Source organism: Callithrix jacchus, chromosome 3 (genome assembly GCF_049354715.1).
Source record: "Callithrix jacchus isolate 240 chromosome 3, calJac240_pri, whole genome shotgun sequence".
Taxonomy (NCBI): Eukaryota; Metazoa; Chordata; class Mammalia; order Primates; family Cebidae; genus Callithrix; species Callithrix jacchus.
The window spans coordinates 84094110-84120319 of record NC_133504.1 but is presented as its reverse complement, the minus strand read 5'-3'; the positions used below and the strand labels follow the sequence as shown (position 1 = coordinate 84120319).

Genomic DNA, 26210 nt, shown 5'->3' with positions numbered 1-26210 from the left:
TAGACTTGAAATTTTAATCTGTATTTGTTTCTGTCTTGTCCTGATTCAGAGCATGCTAAATTATAAATATGCTTACAGCTTTATTTCTTTCTTGCTTGTATTCTGTTCTAATTCCTGTTGGAGGCAGAAACAAAAATCACTGCTTATTTTTATCTCATTGGACATTGGTCGGATACATCACAACAAATAAAGTTATCATTTCAATTTCCTTTTACTAGATAGAACAGAGATGGGATTGCTAACAAAGGAGACAATCTTTTTATAGAAAAAGTTTTTATTTTTATATACTTGAGACCAAATAAATATGATAGGGTATTACTTTTTCTTTGAAATTCATGCATATGTCTCAGCCCACAGGGAGGGTCATTTTGAAAAAGCTGCAGGGAGATGGGAAAATATGTTCTAGTTAATAATATACCACCATCTAGAGGGTGAGCATCTTCTTAGTCATGAGACCTGGTTTTTATTCATGTTTTTCTGTTAACTCGCAGACAACTATCATCTTCTTCCACACACTAATTTGTGTTTGTACTCATTAAGACAAAGACCTTGATTTCTAGCATATGCTTAATGAGCTTCAGTTTCTAAGAATCAGCTTGTTTTGCTCAGTTTAATTTAGGTGTTTCTTCTGAACACATAGGAAAGTTTCCCCAATTTGACAATTGGTATTGGTTTGCCGGGTGTATAGCACTGTGTTAGGTGCTATGACATGGAATTCACAATCTGAGCAGACATTTCTATCCAAGAAAAAAGTAATGAGCAATCTAGAGAAATATTCTAGATATACTCACACAAATTATAAGTGAAATGTTGTGCATTGCCAAGAAGAAACTCTACAGGAGTCTGGAGAAGGGCAAGTGATCAGTGTAATTTTGTTAAAAGAGTAAACCCTATGAGTAGGTGAACAGTAGTACAGAGCCCTAAGTTATGGCTAATGTGTGAGTATAAAGGAAGGGATATACATGCAATCTGGATGCGACAGCCTCAGGTATATAATTCCAAGTTACAGTAAAGATTAGGAAACTGTTGAACGATTTGTTGCAGTGGAGAGTCACAGCCATCGTGAGTGAACTCTGACATGGTTGTCCTTATGCTTTCAGCCTTGGTCAGCTCCAGCTTGCATTTTGGAACCATCTTGTTTTGATGACTGAGCCTCAGTCCTTCTCCTATTAGACGTATATCTTTAATCACTCATTTACCTATGAAGATTTGTCCCATATCTCTGTTTATAAATTATTTCTGCAATCAGTAGTAAGTTCCAATAAGTAAGCCTCCAAATTAACAAGACATCTGAATCTAGTAGGGACAATTTTTGGAAGTATCTAAATATTCAGCCTTCTGCGTTTACCTGAAAGAGATACTGGTATGGATAACCCAGGATTGCAATTATCTAGAACACTTATACAGGCACTCATAATACTTTGCATAGAAGCTAAAAACTGGTTTATTTCTTTGGGTTATTTTGTTGGTGATAATAATGTTACTATAACATTATGAAGGTAGTCCACTTTGCAGGCTGACTTTGAGTTTGCTCTGGATCTTCTGTTGGATTTTCAGATCCTTGAACAAGAAATTCAAGACTTTCCCCTCCTTTCCATTTCCTGACCTGGCCACTGGCTTCTGTGCAGTCTTCTTTGTCCATATTAACTGGCAAACAGAGTGACTCATGAGCAACAATCATTTCACTTCTGGCCACCTTTCACTTTCTGCTTAAAAAATAAGAATAATTATGGCTCCTGTCACTTCAAAGACACACATGGTTAAAGAGAAAGAAGTAAAGGGGTGTTTCAGAAGTAGAAAGAAGTAAAGGGGTGTTTCAGAAGTAAAACTATAGAAACAGAGCTATATGTTAGGGTCTGTGTTAATACTAAAAATGGGAAAATATTAAAAAGAAATTGTGAACCATTCTAGAATGTTTCACCCAGTGCTAGTAAGTGGTACCTTTTTAGAAGTATTTTAATGTAATAATATAATGGTTACTGTAATTCTAATCTTTGACAATATGCTTAACAATAAGTATTTGTATGTGGCAAATTAAGCCCATGTTAGGTGGGAGGTATTCTAGTTTTAAAAAAATATCTGAAAACTTAAAGAAATTCAAAACATTACGAGAATTATATATGGGAAATTTAGTATTCTCTATGTCAAGATTTTGGTCCTCTTTTTGTATAATGCTTATCTTTAAAGAATCCCTTTTTCAAAGGTTCTAAATCCTTGCCCAGAATTCAGAGTGTATGGTGGTGGGATGCCTTTCTTTCTTATTCTGTAGCACTGTCTTGTGGGTGCAGGGGGGTGTCATACACCCAATGGCAGTAATTTAAAGTGAGAATCAGGAAGGAAAAAAATTAGAAGTATAGATACTTTCCATTATTTAGTAGTTTAGAAATGCCATTAGAACTGCTAGAGATATTTGTGCTACTATTAAATTAACGTGAATGTCTGCCTTACTTTTGGACTGATGTAACAAAACTCACTTAGAGTGAGTTGTTTAAAAACAACATAAATTTATTTTTCACAGTTCTGGAAGCTAGGAAATTAAAGATCAAGCCATCCATTGATTTGGTGTGTGGTGTAGACCCATTTACTTTTTCACAGATGATGCCTTCTCTCTGTGTCCTCACATGGTGGAAAAGGCAAGGCAGCCTTCTGGGGTGTCTTTTATGTGGGCACTAATTCCATTCATGAAGACTCTGTCCTCATGGCCAAATCACCTTCCAAAGGCCCTACCTTCAAAAGCCATTGCATTGGTGATTAGGTTTCAACTTAGGAATTTGAGGAGGACACAAACACTCAGATTACATGTTCTGGATGTTATGTGTTCTCCCATTTAGTTAAGCTTTTATTAGATTGTGTACAACCTGGCATTCTTGTATGGTATTTTCTATAAAGTCGATGCAGCAAATCATTTCAGTGTTCTGTGAAGTAGGTCAAATTCAGAAGACTAGCCCTATGTATGAATTTGATCCATGGGTATGTTGTTGCCATGTACTATAGAACATATGTTTAATAATTGTCTCTGTGATTTAGTCTTGGCATGACCTACCACGTATTATCATTTGTGTAGAAAAGGTATTCAAAAGAGACTGTATAAGTAGCCTATAAACATCAGTTCTGTTCAGTGTGAAGAGGAAAGAGTTTTGTAATGGTACATATGGCATTGTTATAGTTCATTCCTCTGTCCCAATACTTTGTACTCAAAGTACAGAGATTGTACATTGAGAATTCAGACATTGGCAACCCTTTCCACATAGCCTATGGTTCATAGTAGGAACTACAAAAAACCTTAATGTGAATTAGCCATTTGTTTCCATAGTTTTAGATTACTCTAAAAAGAGTATATAAATAGCATTGATAAAATGTTCATGAGTAACACATTGTTATACTCGAAGACTCAGAATAAGTTCATATACTGAGGTTTGGGGATGAGTGGTAACTGGGTTTTGGTTTGCATGCTTAGCTATTTAGGACGTAGTGCTAATCTTACTACCATTATCCCACAAAAGCCAGTTATCTTCATTTGGCATCAAAGGCATACACTTCATACTTGACTGAAGAGAGTGGCTGATCAGACACAGCACAGGAGAGTACTGCCACGTGTGTGCACATCCATCGACATTACCAAACACACTATGATTTACTTATCTCCTAATGTGTGAAGGAATTCTGGTCATTTTTAGAAGGTCATATGAGGGGAAATGATACTAATGATAGTCAAATAAGGGTCTTCTGTGGCATTGTGATGAAATCTACCTCAACCAAAACTGTTTGAACAGATCATGTTTTGTTAAGTAAATGGAACAATTTATGTATAGAAAAATCCTTCATTAGAAAAAATACTTCATCCCATTGGAACAGCATTTTTTAATAATAATAATCATAATGAGTAGTTAATATTCATTGAAAGATTAGTATATATACATGCCAGTCTACATAGAGTTCTGCATAGTTTATCTAATTTTATCTTCACAATAACTTGATGGGTAGATAGTTTACGATTCCATATTAAAGACGAGACTGATGTCCAGAGAGGTTTAAAAAAAACTTTCCCTGCCTGAATCTACATAGCTCCTAAATGAGCTATCCCAGCTCAAACTGACCACTCTGCTTATCTCCAAATCCCTGTGCTATGTGAATGCAACAATGTTTTACACAATTAGGATTAAGAATTAAAGAAATAGAGGTTTTGTTTATGTCCCAAACTTGTTTCACTCATGCCTTTGCTGATTGGTCAATTGGTCAATAAATCTAAAAAGCTAACTTCTTTTCCAAATATGGTTTAAAACAGAAGTATAAATCAAAATTGGAAAAGTTGTTTTATATAGTTGTTGACTAAGATTATTAGCTTTCAAAATATTCAAGCCAGATGTGAATTCTCAGACTCAGCTGTGGAACACTGAAGAATGAAGCTTTATAGTTGGTATTTCCATCTGCACTTCAACTGTATTTGTCAAATGGCTGACACCCTTTGCATAGCCTCTCTAATATAAGGGGGAATTTGTTAGTGATTTCATGTTGCTTGTCCTAATTCAAAAGGTCACTAATCTATCATGTGCTCCATAATCTCATTACACAGCAGGGACCTCTTTCTAGTTGTTAAAGAACCAGTAGGACTGATTGGCCTGTTACATGGGGGCAATTAGGCATTTGTTTACTGGCCCATCTAGAAACTTGTGCATTAAACTATTTTTTGAATGGGTAGAGGTCTATTCCATCTGGAATCTTGGTATCTCTTACAGATGACCCTGTCCCAAGTGCCTTCCATGTTTGATTTGTGAGGATAGTTCTTGATCTCCAGCAACAGGTTATATGTGGTTGGGGAACTTAAACTTACTGTAACAAAATGACTTGATAGATAAAAAATTACTGTTGGAATAATTTTCTGAATCACTGGTCCTCATCCAGTGGAATGCTAAAATTCCTCCCCGATTGCTTTTTCACAGTAACAGTTTTAAGGGATGACTGTTTTTGGTAAACTTTATTTATACTTTGTCCAAATGAGGAGAATATTAGCTAAAGGAAGTATGTTTTCCCTTGCAGAGCAATTCATTTTTCTTTTCAAAAAGGCTACTTTTTGTAGGTTGCTTATATAACAGGATCAATAAATTTTAAAAATTACATACACTCATACTTACGTTATTGTGAGTTTTAGATATCAGACTCTCGGAAATAACTTACAAATTTTGTGTTTTTTTTTAAAAAAAGATAAACTGCCATAACCATACTCCAATTTATATTTGCAGTTTTGTACATTTTTTGACACAAAGACTTACATCACAATAGTGATTAATACTTATGCAGATATGGCTGGCTATGTCTTTCAGTATACCGAATGTTTATTGTATGTTAGAATGATCCCTTGCATCTTTTCAAGCACAGCTGTCTAGTGAACATTTATTGACTATTTGTCCAATATTTGAAGTATCTTCAACAATACTGCTGTTGTTTAATGGGCACAAAAAATAGTTAAAAAGAATGAATAGGATGTAGTATTAGCTAGTAAAACAGAATGACTATAGTAAAAATTAATTTAATTGTACATTTAAAAATAACTGAAAGAGTATAATTGTACTGTTCACAGCACAGAGGATAAATGCTTGAGGTGATGGATACCCTGTTTACCCTGATGTGTTATTACACATTGTTTTGTATCAAAATAGCTCATGTAACCCATAAACCTATACAACTACTATGTACTCACACAAATTAAAAATTAAAAAAAATTTAAAAAACAACTAAAAAAATAATATTGCTCCTGCCATAGTTTTACAATAAATTGTCCTCATTCTAAAAACCTAATGCCATCCCCTGTACAGGTTTTGCATTCTTGTCTTAAAGCTTGATTATTAGTTTAGAAGCCATAAATTAAATTTCCAAACATTCAAACAGGCTTCTTTCTTCCGAGGATAGATTTGACTATTTTTATCTTTGTATGACAGGATCTATGATGGCAGTTTTTTGTTCCAACTCAGGTGTCAAAGGTCATGTGGAGACCATCATGATATGACCTAGTTTATAATTCAAATATCATGTATGTTTCAGTTTAATATTTTAAAATGAAAGAAATATCAATGTGCATTTTAGAATTTTTACTGTTTGAATTGGTGTCTTAAGTTTATTTCAAGGTGACCAATGAACAATGGATTTGGATCTCATTAAATTCTTAAATTGTCTGGCTCTCTAGCTCTTTGTATATTTCTGTATGCCTACATATCACACTTTTTTTTTTTTTGAGATGTAGTTTCACTCTTGTTACCCAGGCTGGAGTGCAATGGCGCGATCTTGGCTCACCGCAACCTCCGCCTCCTGGGTTTAGGCAATTCTCCTGCCTCAGCCTCCCAGTAGCTGGGATTACAGGCACACGCCACCATGCCCAGCTAAGTTTTTGTATTTTTAGTAGAGACGGGGTTTCACCATGTTGACCAGGATGGTCTCGATCCCTTGACCTTGTGATCCACCCGCCTTGGCCTCCCAAACTGCTGGGATTACAGGCTTGAGCCATATCACACTTTTATGGTATATTCATGTAAGATATTTTCTGTACTATTTTGTACCATCCAGACGAGCCATATTTTAGGTCGAGCTTATTATATACTTTATGATTTGCAGAAGTAAACAGTTTTGAATAGTTCAATACACTCAAAATATATGGTTTCACATGGACCTCCTAGATCATTTTGACACAAATAATCATCACCAGAGTGATTAATACTTAGGCAGATATGGCTGGTTATGTCTTTCAGTATACTGAATGTTTATTTTATGTGAGAATGATCCCTTACATCTTTTCAAGCACAACTGTCTAGTAAATATTTATTGACTATTTGTCCAATAATTTAAGGCTATGTGGCTCTGATATTTAATAATAGGATTAATATGTTGCCTTTTCTGTCTACATTACTGTACTAATTTGATTATTTTCCCTAGGCCTATCATGATGACAAGGAATTATGTCTGCTGACCCTAAAATGACCTTGAGGAAATGAGGTGGTAATATCAATTTAGGTGACAGATGACAAGTATCTGTGTTATAGCTGACTAAAAATTCATGTTTCACAGTGTAATATCTACTTGGAATCTAACATTTTAAAACTGAATATGACATTTGGTAAAAATATATCCAGTAAAATATATATTCATATGAGTGTGTATGTATTTGAGCCCAATATTATCTTTGGATGTTGCTAAATAATGGAAAAAGTTGCCACCAAATTTGTTACATGTCTTAAATGATAGAATTTGGTTATTGTTTATTAAGGGCTCTCAAATCATACCTGCAGCCAGCATTGTAAATAAGAGAATATTTGATAACAATCATTATTAAAATAGAAAATTCTTGAAAAGGTAAATTTCGGCATTGCTTTTTCAGAAAACATATTGTACTCCTTGGGTCTGCTTTCTTCTCTGTGTCTAGTCAATGTCTGCATTTCTTTAATGATGTGCATTTGCCCTTTTCCATTATAAAAAGAATTGCTTTTTGCCACAATCAGAAAACATTTCGTATATTTTATGTGGCCATTTTCTCAGTTGGGGGAAGACAGAAACCAAATAAGCTGATAAATAGTAATATTCATCCATGATAATAGTAACAGATTATCTTAGTCTGCTGGCAGTTATAGGTAGGTATTTTTATACTTTATTTGAAAAATACTTGAGAATTAACAGCGAATGTGAAATTCAAACAGCTGAATTATGAAAAATGTTATTTTATCTCTTACAAATACATTTTTAAATTCTAAAATAATGAAACTGAACTTTTAGTGTGAATTTAGAAGTGAGGCTGAAAATAGATCTCAGGACTATTTTTAGTCGACTTTGTATAAATTCTTGCTAATTTTGAACTAAATAAATTAGAATTTATTTAGATTGCAATGGAAAAAACACTTTCCTGATTCTTTATTTCATTTGGTGTCTCAAACCCCACATTATTTGTGGAAAACTGATTTTAAAATAATGTTTTATTTTTGAGTTGACCTAAAACATCAAACTGAAATTTGATTTTTCCATAAACATAAAAGAACAGATTTGTTTTGTTTTTGAATAGATATGTAAAAATCACTTTCCTCCCAGTGGAGGGCATTTCTGGAAATTTTAGTGATACAGTCCAATTTAATTGCTGGATTGTTTACATGTGTTAAAGATCTCTAGCACTGATAGAGAAATTTTGCCTTATTAGTTTTTCTTTTTAGAAGTTTGAAGTCCTTTAAAATATAACATAAATAGATTTTGCTTCAAGTTTAAGAGCAGAAAAAGATCCCTTCCACCTACCTCATCATCTCTGTGTAGACTAAGCTCTCCCAAGAGCACTCTGTGTGACTTACCATGATGATAGGTTTTTGTGTCTGTTTTAATCGTATTTACCATATGCAGGTGCCAATTGTTCTGTGAGCATACACATAACAGCAGGTGGTGCCAGTCAGGATTCAGCCAGGATTAAGGAGGAGGGGCTCTGCATTCCACAGTGCACATAGCCACCTTTTGTCTTCCCATGACAGAAATCCCCTTCCCTCCCCACCTGCTAGCCCCACTTATCCATGTCGCTCTCAGTGCTTAATTTGTGGTGGTGTGCTTTGTGGCCTATGTAGTTCTTTGTGAAGTAAATTTTAACATTTATCTTAAGATCTTTGTCATGAAATGACAGTTAATTTTCTTGTTAGAAAATTTTGAAAAACTTCTAACAAAAATGTTAGAGTTGAAATTTAAACAAATGCAGCACCTCTCAAATTCTACAGGAACATAGAGATATCACCTATATGTGTATAATAAATATAATATTTTTGTGATTGCAAAATCAATATATATGTGAGTGCTCTCTTGTGTGTATGTGTGTATGCATGCAAGTGACTTTAATGTGTGATTCATGCTAATTTTATTTTTTAGAGCATAAACTTTTAGAGCTGAAAGTAGCTTGACATTTCCAAATCTAACTGTCTTATTCTATATAAAGAAATGGAGACCCAAAGAAGTCAAGCACCTTGGTACAGAGTTAGTGGCAGACATGGGCCTATAACTCATGCCACTTGATTCCTAGAACAGTGACTTTCCTATTTCTTACAGGTCATCTTAAAGAGCAGTCAAAATCTAGCAATGGGAGACAGAATTTAAGTGTTAATTCTGAGAGAGGTACAGCTTTAGAAATGCCCCTGATCTGCATGAAGGAGATTTGTGGTTAACTTGGAAGTGAGCACAAGCCATGCTTCTAACACCAAATGGGGTACTGAGTTTCTATCTACAAGGTTATTATGCAAAAGTCAATTTTCCAGTATTTACTAATCAATTGCTTGATGAGAACTTGTCACACCAGTGCTCCCAAACTAGGTCTCTCATTCAGGTATGATTTGTGCAAGGGGTACTATTTCACTGTAGTCTCTACTCTGGTGTCCCCAGGAAATTAGATGGCTTCACCTGGTTCAGATATATATTTTGTAATACTTTAAGGCCATCTTTAATTAGAACTACAAAACAAAACAAAAAAAAAGGTAGTTGCAATCAAAATATTATGAGAAAACAATATTTGGGTTTGTTGAACCATTAACACACATGTCCTATAAAGGTGCTTGGTTTGACAGTATGTGTGTAGTTTTATTTTTTAGTCTCTTCTACCTTGATTCAGGTACCTGCCTCCCTCCCCCAGCCCCCCAAAACACACACGCATGAGTATGAGCATGCTCTTAGTCCTCTTAAGTTTTTGCAAGCTGACCTGCAAGGGCTGGACTCATTCTGTAAGTGATTGAAGTTCAGTTACTATGGTACTCTTATTACAAAGGGTTACTGATGGGGTGCCTTTCATTCACTTATGTATTTATTCATTCTTAGCACATTTATTGAATGCCTTTTAATGACTGACACCATGCCAAATACAAGATACAAAAATGACAGAGACATATTCCTTGGTCTCAAGAAGTTCACAGTTTATAAGGGCAAACAAACACATAAATAGGGATTATTATATGAGATGAGAACTGCAATATAGAAACATGCATAGCCTGCCATAGGAGCACAGAAGAGGCTAGGCAAGAGCTCCTGCAAGCTATGATGACTGAGTTGAGCTTTAAAGAATAAATAGGAATGAGCCAGGCACAGGTGTAACAGAAGTACTTCTGAGAGAAAGTGGAGTCTGAGCCCCATCACAAGGTAGTGAAAGCAGCCCTGCACACCCAACCAGGAAGGGCAAACTGAGTAGAGCGTGAACTCTGGAGTGAGACCACCTGCTCTGCTCTATGCAAAGTGTGTGACTTCGGGCAAGTGACAGAGCTTCTCTGTGCCTCAGCTTCCTCACCTGTAAACACCGAAATAATTACAGGAAATTTTAATAGGGTTAATACAAAAATCCTAATAGGGTTTCTGGTAAAATTGTGAGCTAATATACATAAAGTGCTTAGAATAGGGCTTGGTGATGGTAAACATGTGAGTTTTTCGTTGCTGGCTTATGAAGTGAAAAACAAGCAGGACAGGTAAGAAATGATGCTGAAGGCATCAGCAGGAGTGAGATGACTGTATCTGTTGTTTATGAGTGTGGACTTTATGCTATGTAGCCAGAGGGAACCTTGAAGGTCTTCAAAAGGTGGGAAAACATGGCGAGATTTTTCATCACTCTGGAGACTGCAGATAATGAGAAAGTCTGGAGACAGATTTTACCCAGGGAACTGTAGTGCTGGGGAGACATGATATGAAAATGAACTAAAATGTAGTAGTATGTGTAGGGAGAAAAGGGAATTTAGTCTGGTTACCCAACTGAGTAGACATGGGAGTGAAATGGAGGGGTACAGGGGAAACAAGAGTCCAAGATATCACCTGGGTGTGTAGCAGTGGTGATTTGGTGGCTGGTGGTACTAGCAACTGCCTAGCTAATGGTAAAGCAGGAGCAAGTAGAGGGAAAGATACTAGGTTCAGATTTTCACATGTAGGTCCTGAAGTTCCTGATGGAAAAGTCCAGCAAGGATTTGATGTGTAACACTTGGGAGGAAGGTCAGGACAGATAGAGCTTTAGGAACCATCAGCATGATGAGGCTGAAATCATGAGTAATGAAATCCCTCATAGGTGGTGGACAGAGTCTTGGAGTGACATCTATAGTTACACAGAAAACTAAGAAGAGGTCTTCAGAATAGAGACAAAGAAGATAGAAGAGCTCCTGGGAGGACTGGAAAAAGCTCATGATTTTGGCCTCCAGATATGATTCCCTCACTCTCACACATGAATGCCAGGATTAGATTTTAAGACGTGTTCCTCTTAGGCTAAAGTTTACATATGTGGCCCCAAGCATGAGTCTAAGGTTGTCTAATGTTCCAAGGCTTCACCCCAGCCACATGGCCAAGGTAAAAGTAATTAGTCACATGTTTCTCTCTGGTTAGGTGGAACAAGCTTACTCTTGCTAATAGTGGTCACACAATCACTATGTTTCTGGAACCACTAAGGAATGCTAGTATTTTTCCTAAGCATGCTGTTATAAGTCTATTTATCTAGTTCCTGGGATCATTTGGGCAGCCATTCCCAAAGAAAGCCAAAACATATCATCTCTCTGTATGGCACTTTTATTCCTTTCTCATGAGTTTCCCCCTGAATGTTGGAAAGATGTGAGGCTGATTGCCATGTCTTTGCAACAATTATTATTGCCTTGATGTGCACATAAGTCTTTAAGTTTTCCCTGCCCTTAAGAGTGAATTTCTCCTACACAATGAAAGAATTGTGGAGATACACAAAAATTGAGACAATCGGTGTTTTCTAAATTAGATAGCTGCATATAAGTGGTGATATAAATTATGAAGATAATGACTTTGTTAATTTTAAATAATTTGGATACCAAAGTTTCTTGGAGGTTCTTTAAATGTATGTTACCCTTGTTTGCTTGTACCATTGAACATGTTGTGAATGTCATACAAACTTGCATCCCATACAAACTTTGGAAGATTTCAACTTTAAAACATATAATGAAGAGCAAATAAAAATATGTAACACCATTTCAATCCTTGATTAGAAAATTGTCCAGTGAAGCACTTAAATGTATTTTTTGGATTTCAGATGTAAAGTTGATATCATGTAAGAATAAAGAGAATGATTAGAAATGACCCATATGCTTGTATATTTGCATTACAGAGAGAAAAATGACATGGCTAAGAGTCAAATTGTAGACAATAAAGATAATAAACTGTCACTTTAGGGAAATAAAAAAGGTATGAAGTCAAATAAGAGATGTTAGACTGAACAGATTAAGGAAGTTAGAGCTGGGCATGGTGGCTCATGCCTGTAATCTCAGCACTTTGGGAGGCTGAGGCAGGAGGATCTCTTGAGCCTAGGAGGAGTTTGAGACCAGCCTGGGCAACATAATGAGACCCTCATCTCTACAAAAAGTTTTCAAAATTAGCTGAGTATACTATTACATGCCTATAGTCTTAGCTACTCAGGGAGCTGAAGTGGAAGGATTGCTTGAGCCTGGGAGATTGAGGCTGCAGTGAGCCATGACAGGGCCACTGCACTGGGCAACAGCAAGACCCTGTCAGGAAAGGAAAAGAGAAAAGAGAGGAAAGGAGAGGAGGGGAGTGGAGGAGAAAGGAAAGGAGGGAAAGAGAGTGGAGGGGAGGGGAGGGAAGGAGAGGGGGAGAAAGAAAGAAAGGAAGAAAGAGAAAGACAGAGAAAGAAAGACAAAAAAGAAAGAAGGAAAGACAGAGAAAGAAAGGAAAAAGCAAGCAAGCAAGAAAGCAAAAGTTAGAAATGAGGATCAAAGTCCTGGAAGTAAAAATTGAGTAAACACAGAAGAGATTCTGTAGAACAAGAAGAAATAAGAGACAGGCTGCTGGGGCAGGTAATCAGTGAGGAGAGGAGAATGCACAAGGTCAGAGAGAAATGAAGAAAAGAACATTTATGCCCTAATTAGTGAGCAATTTGTTATAAAACAACCTTGCCACCTGGAGAGTAAAATTTAAAAATTTATTGGCATCAAATCAGCCAAATTAGAGCAGGCTGTTTTCCAGGTCTCCAGCACAGGCTACAGTGGACAGTGTGCAATAGCAATCCTTGTCATAAAGGTGGAGAGAGAAAGAAGTGTACTTCAGGAAAGCATGGGCTAATCCAGTCAAAAAGATCGGCATAAGATCATGAGAGTTCCATGTTGCAATCAATCTTTTAAAAGGCAAAGAATGCCTTTTGCCTTTGGTACAGCTATCTGATATCTTAAATGCAGTATTTTGCTACTAGATGAAACTAAATAGGCCAAGAAAGAGCTTCTCATCTCTTTGTTGCACCATCATTTCTACTAAACTTTTCCATGAAAGGGTAATGTTTCTCTTTAACCTCAGGGGCACATGTGAGTCATTGCTCTTTCAGATTCTAACTGTCCAGTGACATCTCTAAATCACTGTTTGTACCTTTAACACACCTCCTATTCAGTCCTCCTTCTGGCCTCCCACAGGACTACATTACTGTATTCAACCTGCAGTGCTGCTCATGCTTGGCTCTAAGAAGCTCTTCCTTTCTTTCTGTTTTCTAGTCATAGGGGTTTTCAGCTTTACAATATGCTGTGAATTATCCTCCTCTGTGTTAACACTTGTGTTAACCTCATCCCAAGTCCTGTGGGATGTCCTGTTCAACCCACCATTTTGCCCATAGTTGGTCCACAATTGAGTCTTTATACCACTTGCCTATTTTGTTCCTGATCCTGCATGGACACTTCAGAGAATTGGTGCATAAACTCTCCTCTCCAAGTCTTTCTGTGCAGAGACATCACGTAGCCTCCTTCATTCATTTTTCTTGTTTCTTGGCATATTTTCCCTTCTTCTAGATGAAATTGATCAGCCTTTTTTTTTAAACTCTACTGAGATCTATTCCTAGAATTCCAACATTGTCCACTTTTATCATTTAAAGAAATCTCTGCATCATGAAACTATGAGTCCTAATTAGGAGGGTAGTGGTAATTTTCTAAGCAAAAATTACTTGGCATAATTTACTCTGGGATTAATAAATATAAATGCATTCTCCCATCTTTGAAATTTGTCTTCTGCTTATGACTAGACATGGCAACTCTGAGTTTGAATCCAAACAAAAATGTACTTGAATTTCCTGGTTTTGGTCCATCATAAAAGCAGTAAGTTTGACAGGAAGACAGCCTATCAGTTTGCCCTGCAAGTCTTATCAGTATTACTTTGGAACCAACCAATCAAACACTTTGTTTTGTTGGGTAGCAACTATTCCTGCTTGTTCAGCCCATGTTACATTTTCTTCCAACGAACATCCAGCCACCTCGTTCCCTTGTGTGACTCCCCCCCATTTCACTCGCAGTTGCCATTAAATGCACTCTGTCTTTTGAAAACACTTAAACACTAATTAAACTAATTTATGATATATGTCATCAATATCCCATTTTTGCCTTGGTCTTTTCTGTCCAAAACAATAAGCATAATTTGAAATGCTTGTGTTTAGTTGCTTAGTAAATCCTTAGTATCCATTATAACATCAAATCTTGATGACATTAATGGTGATGGATAAAGGAGAAAATTACACCCCAGAGAAGTTATGAATCAAGAATCTTTGGTTAGATTTACTTAGAACAAAGTAACAGACAAGATAAAGCCCTAAAAATGTCTGGGTTCATTTTAAATTGAGATGACAACCATCCCGTAGTCCTAAAATAATGACCGCTTCTAATATAGACTGCACATGATTTAATTGCTTCACATTGATTTAAAAACAAAACCTATATGCAATAGTTGCGGACAGAAGCTTAGACCTGATGCCTTTTCAGCCAGGATAGGGACAAGCACTGGTGTGTGTGACAGCAGGTTTCAAACCTCATTCAGCGGACAGGGTAGTAGGCCAGATAATAAGCAGCAATTAGAACTCGCTGTGATGAAAGCCATGGTACATATTGTTAGAGAGTGCTACAGAAACGCGCAGCAGTAGTTCTCTACTCAGACCAAGAGATCAGGCAGGGCTTCATAAACATCTTCATGTAGTGTGCCTTACTTGGGCTGTCACCTACCCGCAATGCCTAGATAATGCTTGCTTTTTTTTGAGGCTCAACTCAAATCCACCTTCTCCTCTTAAGTCAGAATTATTCTTTCCTTGATAAGCTATCGTGCACAGTGCTGTGTTCCCTACACACTACACTCAACCCCAGGAGGATTCATTGCTTCCTTTTAGTTGCGATAAGGGCTTTACAATCTGATCCAGGCTTAGTAGTACACCCTGACACTTTCCCATTTTGATTAAAATCTTCACCACAGGGCCAGAGAAATCAGACAGAAGGGCCAAGTACCTTGAGTTAGGTATGTTAGTTCCTTCTCATGCGGCTAATAAAGATAGACCTGAGACTGGATAATTTATAAAGAAAAAAGGTTTAATTAACTCACAGTTCCAAGTAGCTAGGGAGGCCTCAGGAAACTAATAATCATGGCTAAAGGGGAAGCAAACACATACTTCTTCACATGGCAGCAGGAGAGAGAAGGAGTGCCCCACGAAAAGGGGAAGACCCTTATAAAACCATCAGATCTCGTGAGAACTAGCTCACTATCAGGAGAACATGATGGGGGAAACTGCTCCCTTGATTCAATTATCTCCACGTGGTCCCCCCACGACACACCGGGTTTATGGAAACTACAATTCAAGATGAGATTTGGGTGGGGACGCAGTCAAACCACATCTAAAAACTCAGGCCTCCACTGTCTGTGTTTCTCTCGCAAGCACTTTTGCCATTACCCTATAGATTTAGGAATGGAACTCTGGCTTTGTGATAACTTCAGGGCTACCTGGTATGGCAAAAGGAGACAATAAAACCTGGTTTTTATAACAATTGTTATGTCCTCAAGCCAGATCTCCTTTCCAGGACATCTCCAGCATGCAGGGATGAATCAGAGACACAGACATAAAGAGTCACTTAAGCAAATCAGAGCAGCATATACAGTTGGAATTTGGGGTGGAGGGTGGAGAGGGGCACTGTTTTTTTGAATGCTACGAAGTTCAAATGCTAATCTGTTCTCTTCCTGCTGCACTGGGCTTTGTGATGTTCAAATAAACTGAGCATGACATAGTCTCAAAGTTGGAAGGAGTCTGCGACTATTTTCTTAGAGGCAGAGGTTTGAGTGAGGGACAGAGTGTAAGAGCACCTCATTTAATTGTGTAGGGAGGTTCTTAGAGTCGTTTGGGCAATAGCAATTCCTTATGCAATACTCAGCCACAATTTAAGTGTAATAAATTTTTACAACTGTTTTGATGACTTTTTTCCCTAAAATAGACAATTGCTTTTTTTCTTTTTTCTGTCTTGCCTCTCCAGCCAAGTGTTCAGACTGTATATGTTTAGACTGCTTATTGGTTGCTATAATTGTAGACTTTTGATATTGGAGTGTCCCTACTCAAATTGTTTTCATTACAAAATGTATAACAATTATGCCATTAGTAGACCTTCTTATCTTCTTGATTGTGTCACAAGGACAGTGTCTTTAGTTGTTGTTTTTTGTTTTTGTTTTTCATTTGTTTTTTTTTTCTTTTATTTCATTTTTGAGGTGAAGGCTTGCTCCATTACCTAGAGTGGAATGCAGTGGTGCAATCTTAGCTCACTGTAATCTCTGCCTCCCAGGTTCAAGTGATTCTCCTGCCTCAGCCTCATAAGTAGCTGGGATTACAAGTGCCTGCTACCATGCCTGGCTAGTTTGTGTACTTTTGGCAGAGACGGGGTTTCACCATGTTGGCCAGGCTGGTCTCGAACTCCTGACCTCAGGTGATCCATCTGCCTCCACCTTCCAATGTACTGGGATTATAGTAGTGAGTCACCATGCCTGGCTGAGGGACAGTGCCTTTTGATTCTTGGAGTTTTGCACAACACCTGGCACATAAATGCTGCTCAGTTAATGTATTTTAAAAATAATGACCTAAGGAGCTCTGATTATTGACTGGACATACGCAACTTAGACTTCTACTAAGTAAAAAAAAAAAAAAAAAAAAAAAAAAAGAATACTAGAATAGATGCATTGGGATTGTACAGCCAGGAGAAATCAATCTACATAGATTGTCTATGTGATTCAGGTAGAACTAGGATGCCAGCCTGAATTCCCAAGTATTCTGCAGAAGACTATATGCCAGAGGTAGAACAAAGCAAGAATGGCATTTTTTTTTCTACAATCAGCTTTTACAACAGCACCTCTCTTATTTCTATGGCAAGAATATCTCCTGGGTGCATTGCCAGGAGATTCTCCCTTAGAAATTAAAAAGTAGAAAGAATAGAAGGGAAAGAAGCAACCCATAGCTGTGTTTTCTGAAAACAGCTTGACTCTCCTGCTGATCATCGATGGCTGCCATGCCATGGAAACACCTCATCCGATGGTGCCCAGGCCGCCTCTACACAGCATGCTGGAAGCTTGTGATTAATTTTTTTTGACAGCAGGAAAAAGTATGCCCTATGTTAGATGCCAGCTGATTATTTCCAGTATGTTTGCTGCTGAAAATTCCATTAATGATTTGTAATATCCATTCAACTTGAAGAGAGGAGAAAAGTGCTTTTCTGAAAAAGGAAAAGTAAATTGGACTCACTCTTATGGAAAATCCTAATCTACAGAGTGAATGTTTGATGGCAGATGAGTTGAGGGAAATGTCAGCAATTTCAATTTTTTTTATGTGACAGATTTGCTCTATCACTGGTAATATATCATTAGAGAATGTGTTGTGAATAATAACATATTTTGATTGATGTGTTTTTATTTTCTTCCTGGTGTACAAATATGGCAACTTTTAATGTTCAACTTGATGTATATTTATTAATTGCCTACTATGTTCAAGACCCTCATTAAATATTGATTGAATTGAAATGAGCCCTGGGGGAACCTACCATCTAAGATAGCATTTCTCAACTGTGGCTCCACATTTGAATTCTCAGGGGAACTTGAAAAAAGTTCTGGGACCTCAGAAATTCTGACTTAATTGTTCTGGAGTGAGGTCTGTGGCCTCGGTATTTTTCCATAGGTCTCCTCATATGCATAACGTGTAGTTAGGTTTGAGAATAACTAGCCGATATAAAAGGAAGTGAAAAGGCAGTACATGGCCAAGTCCTTGTAGATGTACAAAGGACACTGTTTTAAAATCATTTATCTATTTGAAAAGTATGATAATTTAAAAGGAGAGGACATTACATTTTATCTAGGTAGCCAGAAGAAAACTCCATGAAAGAAGTAATATTTAAGTGGACTTTAAATATGTAAAATTTTGATCAGCAGAGATAGGTATCCAGGTAGAGGGTCAAAGGCCTGGATGAGAAAGAGGCCAGTTCTGTGAACACCCGGTGACTAACACATGGCTAGGAGAAAAGGAACGTTGATGGCTATTATTAAAGCACCACTGTGAATTTGTAATTTCAGCTAGCTATGAACTCAAATACAGTTATGAAGTAATGGGATATTTTAGCAACTTTTTTCTCATGCACTAAATGTTATTCCTAAAACAGCAGGGTTGAAAAATATGTTTATGGTAGAACAGACATAGATTGAAAAATGCACTTTAGTGTCTTGCTATTGGATTTTGTGGTCCTCAGATGGGCAGCATTGGCATCACCTCTACCTTGTTAGAAATGAAGCTAATGCAGGATCTTGGCCTCCACCCCAAACCTAATGAATCAAAGTCTGCATTTTAATAAGATCTTTGTATACACACTAAAGTCTGAGAAGCACCACTTTAGAATCTCGATTATTATTATATTATTAGCTGTAATTAACTGAGAAAAGTAGAGAAGTACACGTTTCAACAAATTGAATTTCTTCCTATCACTGTGAATGATGAATAGTGTCAATATGCAATAATCTTTTTTCTCTCTCTCTCTTTTTTTTTTCTTTTTTTGAGACCAAGTTTCACTCTGTCACCAGGCTGGAGTGCAGTGGTGTGATCTTGGCTCACTGCAACCTCTGTCTCCCGTGTTCAAGCAATTCTCTTGCCTCAGCTTCCCAAGTAGCTGGGTCTAAGGGTGTGCACCACCACACCCAGCTAATTTTTGTATTTTTAGTAGAGACGGGGTTTTACCATGTTGGCCAGGGTGGTCTCAATCACTCACCTTCTGATCTGCCCGCCTTGGCCTCCCAAAGTACTGGAATTACAGGTGTGAGCACCTTGCCCAGCCTAATTTTCTCTTTTAATCATATCTTTTTATATCTGTCACACTATATATTCCCATATAATAAATTACTTAATTGTGATTAATACATTTAAATATATGTGGCCTTGTGTTCTCTCCAGTTCCAGTCGTTATGTCTGAAAAGATAACATCTTTTCATTTTAGACCTTGGTAATGTTTTCTGTGCTTTTCAAAAGGATGTCCTCAATATCATCTATGAAAATGCATTGCAATCTCCCGTGTCTCTGCCGTCTCATTGCACACTGGTTTCAGTGGCAGATAGCAGATGGGAAATAAAGACCTGGGGCTGGAAACTCGTAGATTCCAGAGGAAACCTGAGGCACACAGGAAGCTGGTTTAGCTTGGGGTTGCAAGCATTATTTACCTCTTTAATCTGAATTAAACAAGTAGCAGTAAATAATGATTCAGAGAAGATTTGCTAAGTGGCAGAATATTTTATGGATGGCTATTTCCTTACAATGCCTCTCACCTAAGAAATGGCAGCCTATCAACAAATAATTATTAAAACATTCCTTTTTCCAAATAGTATTGGGTTTGGTTATCTGCTTAAATACCCTTAGGGTGATACTTAGCAACAAAAGCCTAGTATACTTTAGTTACAAAATCATTGGCTGTTCTCAAACTTTAGTGTGCAATGGAATATCCGTGGATGTTGCTCAGAATAGATACTCCAGACCCCAATGAGATTCTGATTCACTAGTTTAGGGTAAGGCTTAGGAATCTGTTGAAACAAACATTCCAGGAGATTTTGTTGTTGGTACTAAGAATGCTACATTTTGAGAAAACAAAAACAAAAAACACATTGCTGTAAGACAGGGGTATCCAGTCTTTTGGCTTCCCGGGGCTGCATTGTCTAGGGCCACATGTAAAATATACTAATACTAACGATAGCTGATGAGCTTAAAAATATCACCAAAAAAATCTCATAAGGTTTTAAGAAAGTTTACAAATTTGTGTTGGGCTCTCTTCAAATCCATCCTCAGCCACATGTGGCCTGTGGGCCAAGGGTTGGACAAGCTTGCTAAGGCATTATATTCTTAGGAATTTACTATTTCTTTTGGTATTAATATTATATAACCTAAAGACAATCACCAGACAAATACCTAAGCTTAGTAAACCTTTGATAGATCCACCAAGCTTTTTCAAGGAGATGATATTAGAAAATGATTTTGTATCCATTTTAGGATTTCATATTCTAAGCATTGATATATGTAATCTATTGGGCAAGGCACAGTGTAATGTCAACACTTTGAGGGGCTGAGGCGAGAGGAATACTTGAGCCCGGGAATTCGAGACCAGCCTGGGAAACATAACAAAACCCTGTCTCTATAAAAATACAAAAATGAGCCAGGCATGATGGCACACATCTGTGGTCCTAGCTACTCAGGCAGCGGAGACAGGAGGATCACTTGAGTCTGGGTGGTTGAGGCTGCAGTAAACTGTGATGGTACTATTGCACTCCAGCCTGGGCAACAGAGTGACATCCTGTTTCAATTAAAAAAAAGCCTTTTGCAGCCTGATCGCCACCATAATGGGTCGCATGCATTCTCCCAGGAAGGGCCTGTCCCAGTTGGCTTTGCCCTATCACCGTAGCGTCCCCACGTGGCTGAAGGTGACATCTGACAACATGAACGAGCAGATTTCCAAACTGGCCAAGAAGGGCCTGACTCCTTCACAAATCGGTGTGACCCTGGGAGACTCACAAGGTGCTGCACAACCATGTTTTGTGACAGGCAATAAAATCTTAAGAATTCTTAAGTCTAAGGGACTTGCTCCTGATCTCCCTGAAGATCTCTACCATTTAATTAACAAAGCAGTTGCTGTTTGAAAGCATCTTGAGAGGAACAGAAAGGATAAGGATGCTAAATTCTGTGTGATTCTGATAGAGAGCCAGATTCCTTCTTAGGCTTGGCATTATAAGACTAAGTGAGTCCTACCTCCCAATTGATACATAAATCAAGTTCTTAATGACCTACAAAGAGACTTAAACTCCCACACAATAATAGTGGGAGACTTTAACACTCCACTGTTAGACATATCAATGAGACAGAAAATTAACAAGGCTATCCAGGACTTGAACTCAGATCTGGACCAAGCAAGCCTAATAGACATTTACAGACACCTCACCCCAAATTCACAGAATATACATTCTTCTCAGCACCACATTGCACCTATTCTAAAATTGACCACATAATTGCAAGTAAATCACTCCTCAGCAAATGCAAAATAATGGAAATCATAACAGTCTCTCAGACCACAGTGCAATCAAATTAGAACTCAAGATTAAGAAACTAACTCAGAACCGCATAGCTTCATGGAAACTGAACAACTAGCTCTTGAATGTTGACTGGATAAACAATGAAATGAAGGCAGAAATAAAGATGTTCTTCGAAACCAACGAGAATGAAGATACAACATACCAGAATCTCTGGGACACATTTAAAGCAGTGTCTAGAGGAAAATATATAGCAATAAATGCCCACATGAGAAGCAAGGAGAGATCTAAAATCGATACCCTATCGTCAAAATTGAAAGAGCTAGAGGAGCAAGATCAAAAAAACTCAAAAGCTAGCAGAAGACAAGAAATAACTAAGATTAGAGCAGAACTGAAGGAGACAGAGACACAAAAAACCCTTGAAAAAATCAATTAATCCAGGAGCTGGTTTTTTGAAAAGATCACCAAAATAGACAGACTGCTAGCCAGATTAATAAAAAAGAAAAGAGAGAAGAATAAAATAGATGTAATAAAAAACGATACAGGGGGTATCATCACAGATTCCACAGAAATACAAGCTACCATCAGAGATTACTACAAACAACTCTATGCACATAAACCAGTAAACCTGGAAGAAATGGATAAATTCCTGGACACTTGCGCCCTCCCAAGCCTAAACCAGGAAGAAGCTGAAACCCTGAATAGACCAATAACAAGGGCTGAAGTTGAGGCAGCAAATTAATAGCCTACTACCCCAAAAAAAGCACAGGTCCAGATGGGTTGACAGCTGAATTCTACCAGACATACAAAGAGGAGCTGAAACCCCTCCTTCTGAACTATTCCAAACAATCCAAAAAGAGGGAATCCTTCCCAAATCATTTTATGAGACCAACATCATCCTGATACCAAAACCCAGCAGAGACTCAACAAAAAAGGAAAACTTCAGGCCAATATCCATGATGAACATAGATGCAGAAATCTTCAATAAAATACTGGCAAACCGATTGCAACAGCACATCAAAAAGCTTATCCATCACGATCAAGTAGGCCTCATCCCACGGATACAAGGCTGGTTTAACATATGCAAGTCTGTAAGCATAATCTACTGCATAAACAGAACCAAAGAAAAAAACCACATGCTTATCTCAGCAAATACAGAGAAGGCCTTCGACAAAATTCAACAGCACTTTGTGCTAAAAACTCTCAAAAAACTAGGTATCAACGGAATATATCTCAAAATAATAAAAGCTATTTACAACAAACCCACAGCCAGTATCATATTGAATGGGCAAAAACTGGAAGCATTCCCTTTGAAATCTGGCACTAGACAAGGATGCCCTCTCTCACCACTCCTATTCAATATAGTATTGGAAGTTCTAGCCAGAGCTGTCAGGCAAAAGAAAAAAAAAAAAAAAAAAAAAAAAAAAGAAAGAAAGAAAAAAGAAAGGGTATTCAATTAGGAAAGGAGGAAGTCAAATTGGTCCCATTTGCAGATGACATGATTGTATATTTAGAAGCCGCCATCATCTCAGCCCAAAACCTCCTAAAACTGATAAGCAACTTCAGCAAAGTCTCAGGATACAAAATCAGTGTGCAGAAATCACAAACATTCCTATACACCAATAACAGACTTAAAGAGTCAAATCAAGAATGAACTGCCATTCACAATTGCTACAAAGAGAGTAAAATACCTAGGAATACAACTAACAAAGGATGTAAAAGACTTCTTCAAGGAGAACTACAAACCACTGCTCAAGGAAATAAGAGAGGACACAAACAGATGGAGAAACATTCCATGCTCATGGTTAGGAAGAATCAGTATTATGAAAATGGCCATACTGCCCAAAGCAATTTATAGATTCAATGCTATCCCTAACAAGCTACTTATGACCCTCTTCACAGAACTGGAAAAAACCACCTTAAACTTCATATAGAAGCAAAAGAGAGCCTGCATAGCCAAGACAAATCTAAGCAAAAAGAACAAAGCCAGAGGCATCATGCTACCTGACTTCAAACTATACTACAAGTCTACAGTAATCAAAACAGCATGGTACTGGTACCAAAACAGAGATATACTCCAATGGAACAGAACACAGACCTCGGAGGCAACGCTACCCATCTACAACCATCTGATCTTTGAGAAACCTGTCAAAAACAAGCAATGGGGAAAGAATATCCTGTTTAATCAATGGTGTTGGGAAAGCTGGCTAGCAGCATGCAGAAAGCAGAAACTGGATCCTTTCCTGACACCTTACACTAAAATTAACTCCAGATGGATTAAAGACTTAAACATAAAACCTAACACCATAAAAACCCTAGAAGAAAACCTATGCAAAACCATTCAGGACATAGGCATAGGCAAGGACTTCATGACTAAAACACCAAAAGCATTGGCAACAAAAGCCAAAATAGACAAGTGGGATCTAATTAAACTCCAGAGCTCTGTATAGCAAAAGAAACAGTCATAGGAGTGAACCAGCAACCAACAGAATGGGAAAAAATTTTTGCAACCTACCCATCTGACAAAGGGCTAATATCCAGAATCTACAAAGAACTGAAACAGATTTACAAGAAAAAACAAACCCATTCAAAAGTGGGCAAAGTGCATAAACAGACACGTTTCAACAGAAGACATGTATGATGCCAACAAACATAAGAAAAAATGCGGCCAGGCGCGGTGGCTCAAGCCTCTAATCCCAGCACTTTGGGAGGCCGAGGTGGGTGGATCACGAGGTCAAGATATCGAGACTATCCTGGTCAACACGGTGAAACCCCATCTCTACTAAAGATACAAAAAATTAGCTGGGCATGGTGGCATGTGCCCATAATCCCAGCTACTCAGGAGGCTGAGGCAGGAGAATTGTCTGAACCCAGGAGGCGGAGGTTGCGGTGAGCCGAGATTGCGCCATTGCACTCCAGCCTGGGTAACAAGAGTGAAACTCCATCTCAAAAAAAAAAAAAATGCTCATCATCACTGGTCATTAGAGAGATGCAAATCAAAAGCACATTGAGATATCATCTCACACCAGTTAGATTGGCGATCATTAAAAAATCTGGAGACAACAGATGCTGGAGAGGATGTGGAGAAATAGGAACACTTTTACACTGTTGGTGGGAGTGGAAATTAGTCATACCATTGTGGAAGTCAGTGTGGTGATTCCTCAAGGACCTAGAAATAGAAATTCCAGTTGACCCAGCAATTCCATTACTGGGTATATATCCAAAGGATTATAAGTCATTCTGTTATAAAGACACATGCACGCGTATGTTCATTGTGGCACTGTTTACAATAGCAAAGACCTGGAAACAACCCAAATGCTCATCAATGATAGACTGGACAAGGAAAATATGTCACATATACACTACGGAATACTATGCAGTCATAAAAAATGATGAGTTCGTGTCCTTTGTAGGGACATGGATGAATCTGGAAACCATCATTCTCAGCAAACTGACACAAGAACAGAAAATCAAAATGCTGCATGTTCTCACTCATGGGTGGGTGTTGAACAATGAGAACACACAGACACAGGGAGGGGAGCATCATACACTGGGGTCTGTTGGAGGGGAATAGGGAGAGACAGTCGGTGGTATGGAGGTTGAGGGGGGATAACATGGGGAGAAATGCCAGATATAGGTGATGGATGGAGGCAGCAAACCACATTGGCACATGTGTACCTATGCTACAATCCTGCATGTTCTGCACATGTACCCCAGAACCTAAAGTGCAATTAATATATATATATATATGTATACATATTTAAAAAACAGTGGAAAAATAAGAGAGCTATATTACACAATCCATTAGATTTGATTAGTGACCATATCGCATTTTTGTAGGAAAAAATTCACTAACTGTACAGTTTTTACAAGAAACTTATGATAGAATCTGACTTTACTGGTGCTGTTGGTTTCTTAGCTACTTACCATTAAAGAAAGGAAAAAAAAAGAAGGAAAGAAGGAAGGAAAGAAGAAACGTGAAGAACAACTTATGTAAATAGATAATCATTGCAACGTTATTTATCAGCAGCAAAATAAAATTAACTCTCAAATCAAAGGAACATGGATAAACATATTTTGGCATATCCATAGGAGAGAAAAATGCAGTCATTTAAATTAATACTTTTCAAAATATTGAATATAGGAAGATTCTCACCATATCACGTTAGGAGAATAAACAAGATAAAGAAAGTTAATTTTAATAATGATAAAAGCATACACACAAAAAATTAAGTAGAAATACAACAAAATTTAAATTGGTCATATCTTGAATATTAAACTATACATGGTTTCAATTTTTTTCTTTCTAACTTTCTGTGTGGCCCAAAATATTTTCAGTGAGTTTCTGTGACTTTTGTAATAAGGTAAAAAAAAAATAAGGAGTATAATTTTTAAAATCTAGGTTGTTTTAAGAGTGGTTCAGCTAAAGAACAGGTGGATGGACTAAATGAACCTTTTTAACATCTCTTCAGTTCTAAGGACCATCTGCCTAGTCCTATTAACCAGTAACTACAGAAAGAAGTTAGATCCAATTAGTAAAGGCAGAAAGAAACGCTGCCTTTGTGAGTTCTGTTTCCCTGTGCATATCTGCCACCTTAAACTAATGGAGCTATTTATTGAGTTCAAGCTGTCCCCAAAGAAAGCTGCTTTTTACTTTGCTTCTGTGCAAATCTTGTTCACTTTATACAACCAGCTACAGAATCAAAGCCAGCAGCTGGCCATCCATGCTGCTGCACAGAATAATAGCCTGAGCCCAAGCTTCTGAAGAGCAGGTCTGCTTTGGTATCTTGAATGTATGCCTGCATAAAAAGCAGACACCACCCAGGATGGTTGTATCTGCTGCTTCTGCTCAGGCAGTAAATATGAAAATTAGAAAGCCAAAGCACAGCCAGGGC

The 26210-nt window shown here is 37.6% G+C and overlaps 1 protein-coding gene and 1 pseudogene across 35 annotated transcripts in view; both read left to right on the top strand.

Annotated features, from left to right (window-relative positions):
- The window catches only part of ANK2 (ankyrin 2), a 589059-nt gene that overhangs the window by 250417 nt on the left and 312432 nt on the right, over positions 1–26210 (top strand). The window lies entirely within an intron of this gene.
- On the top strand, positions 20494–21144 carry LOC128931578 (small ribosomal subunit protein uS15-like; annotated as a pseudogene).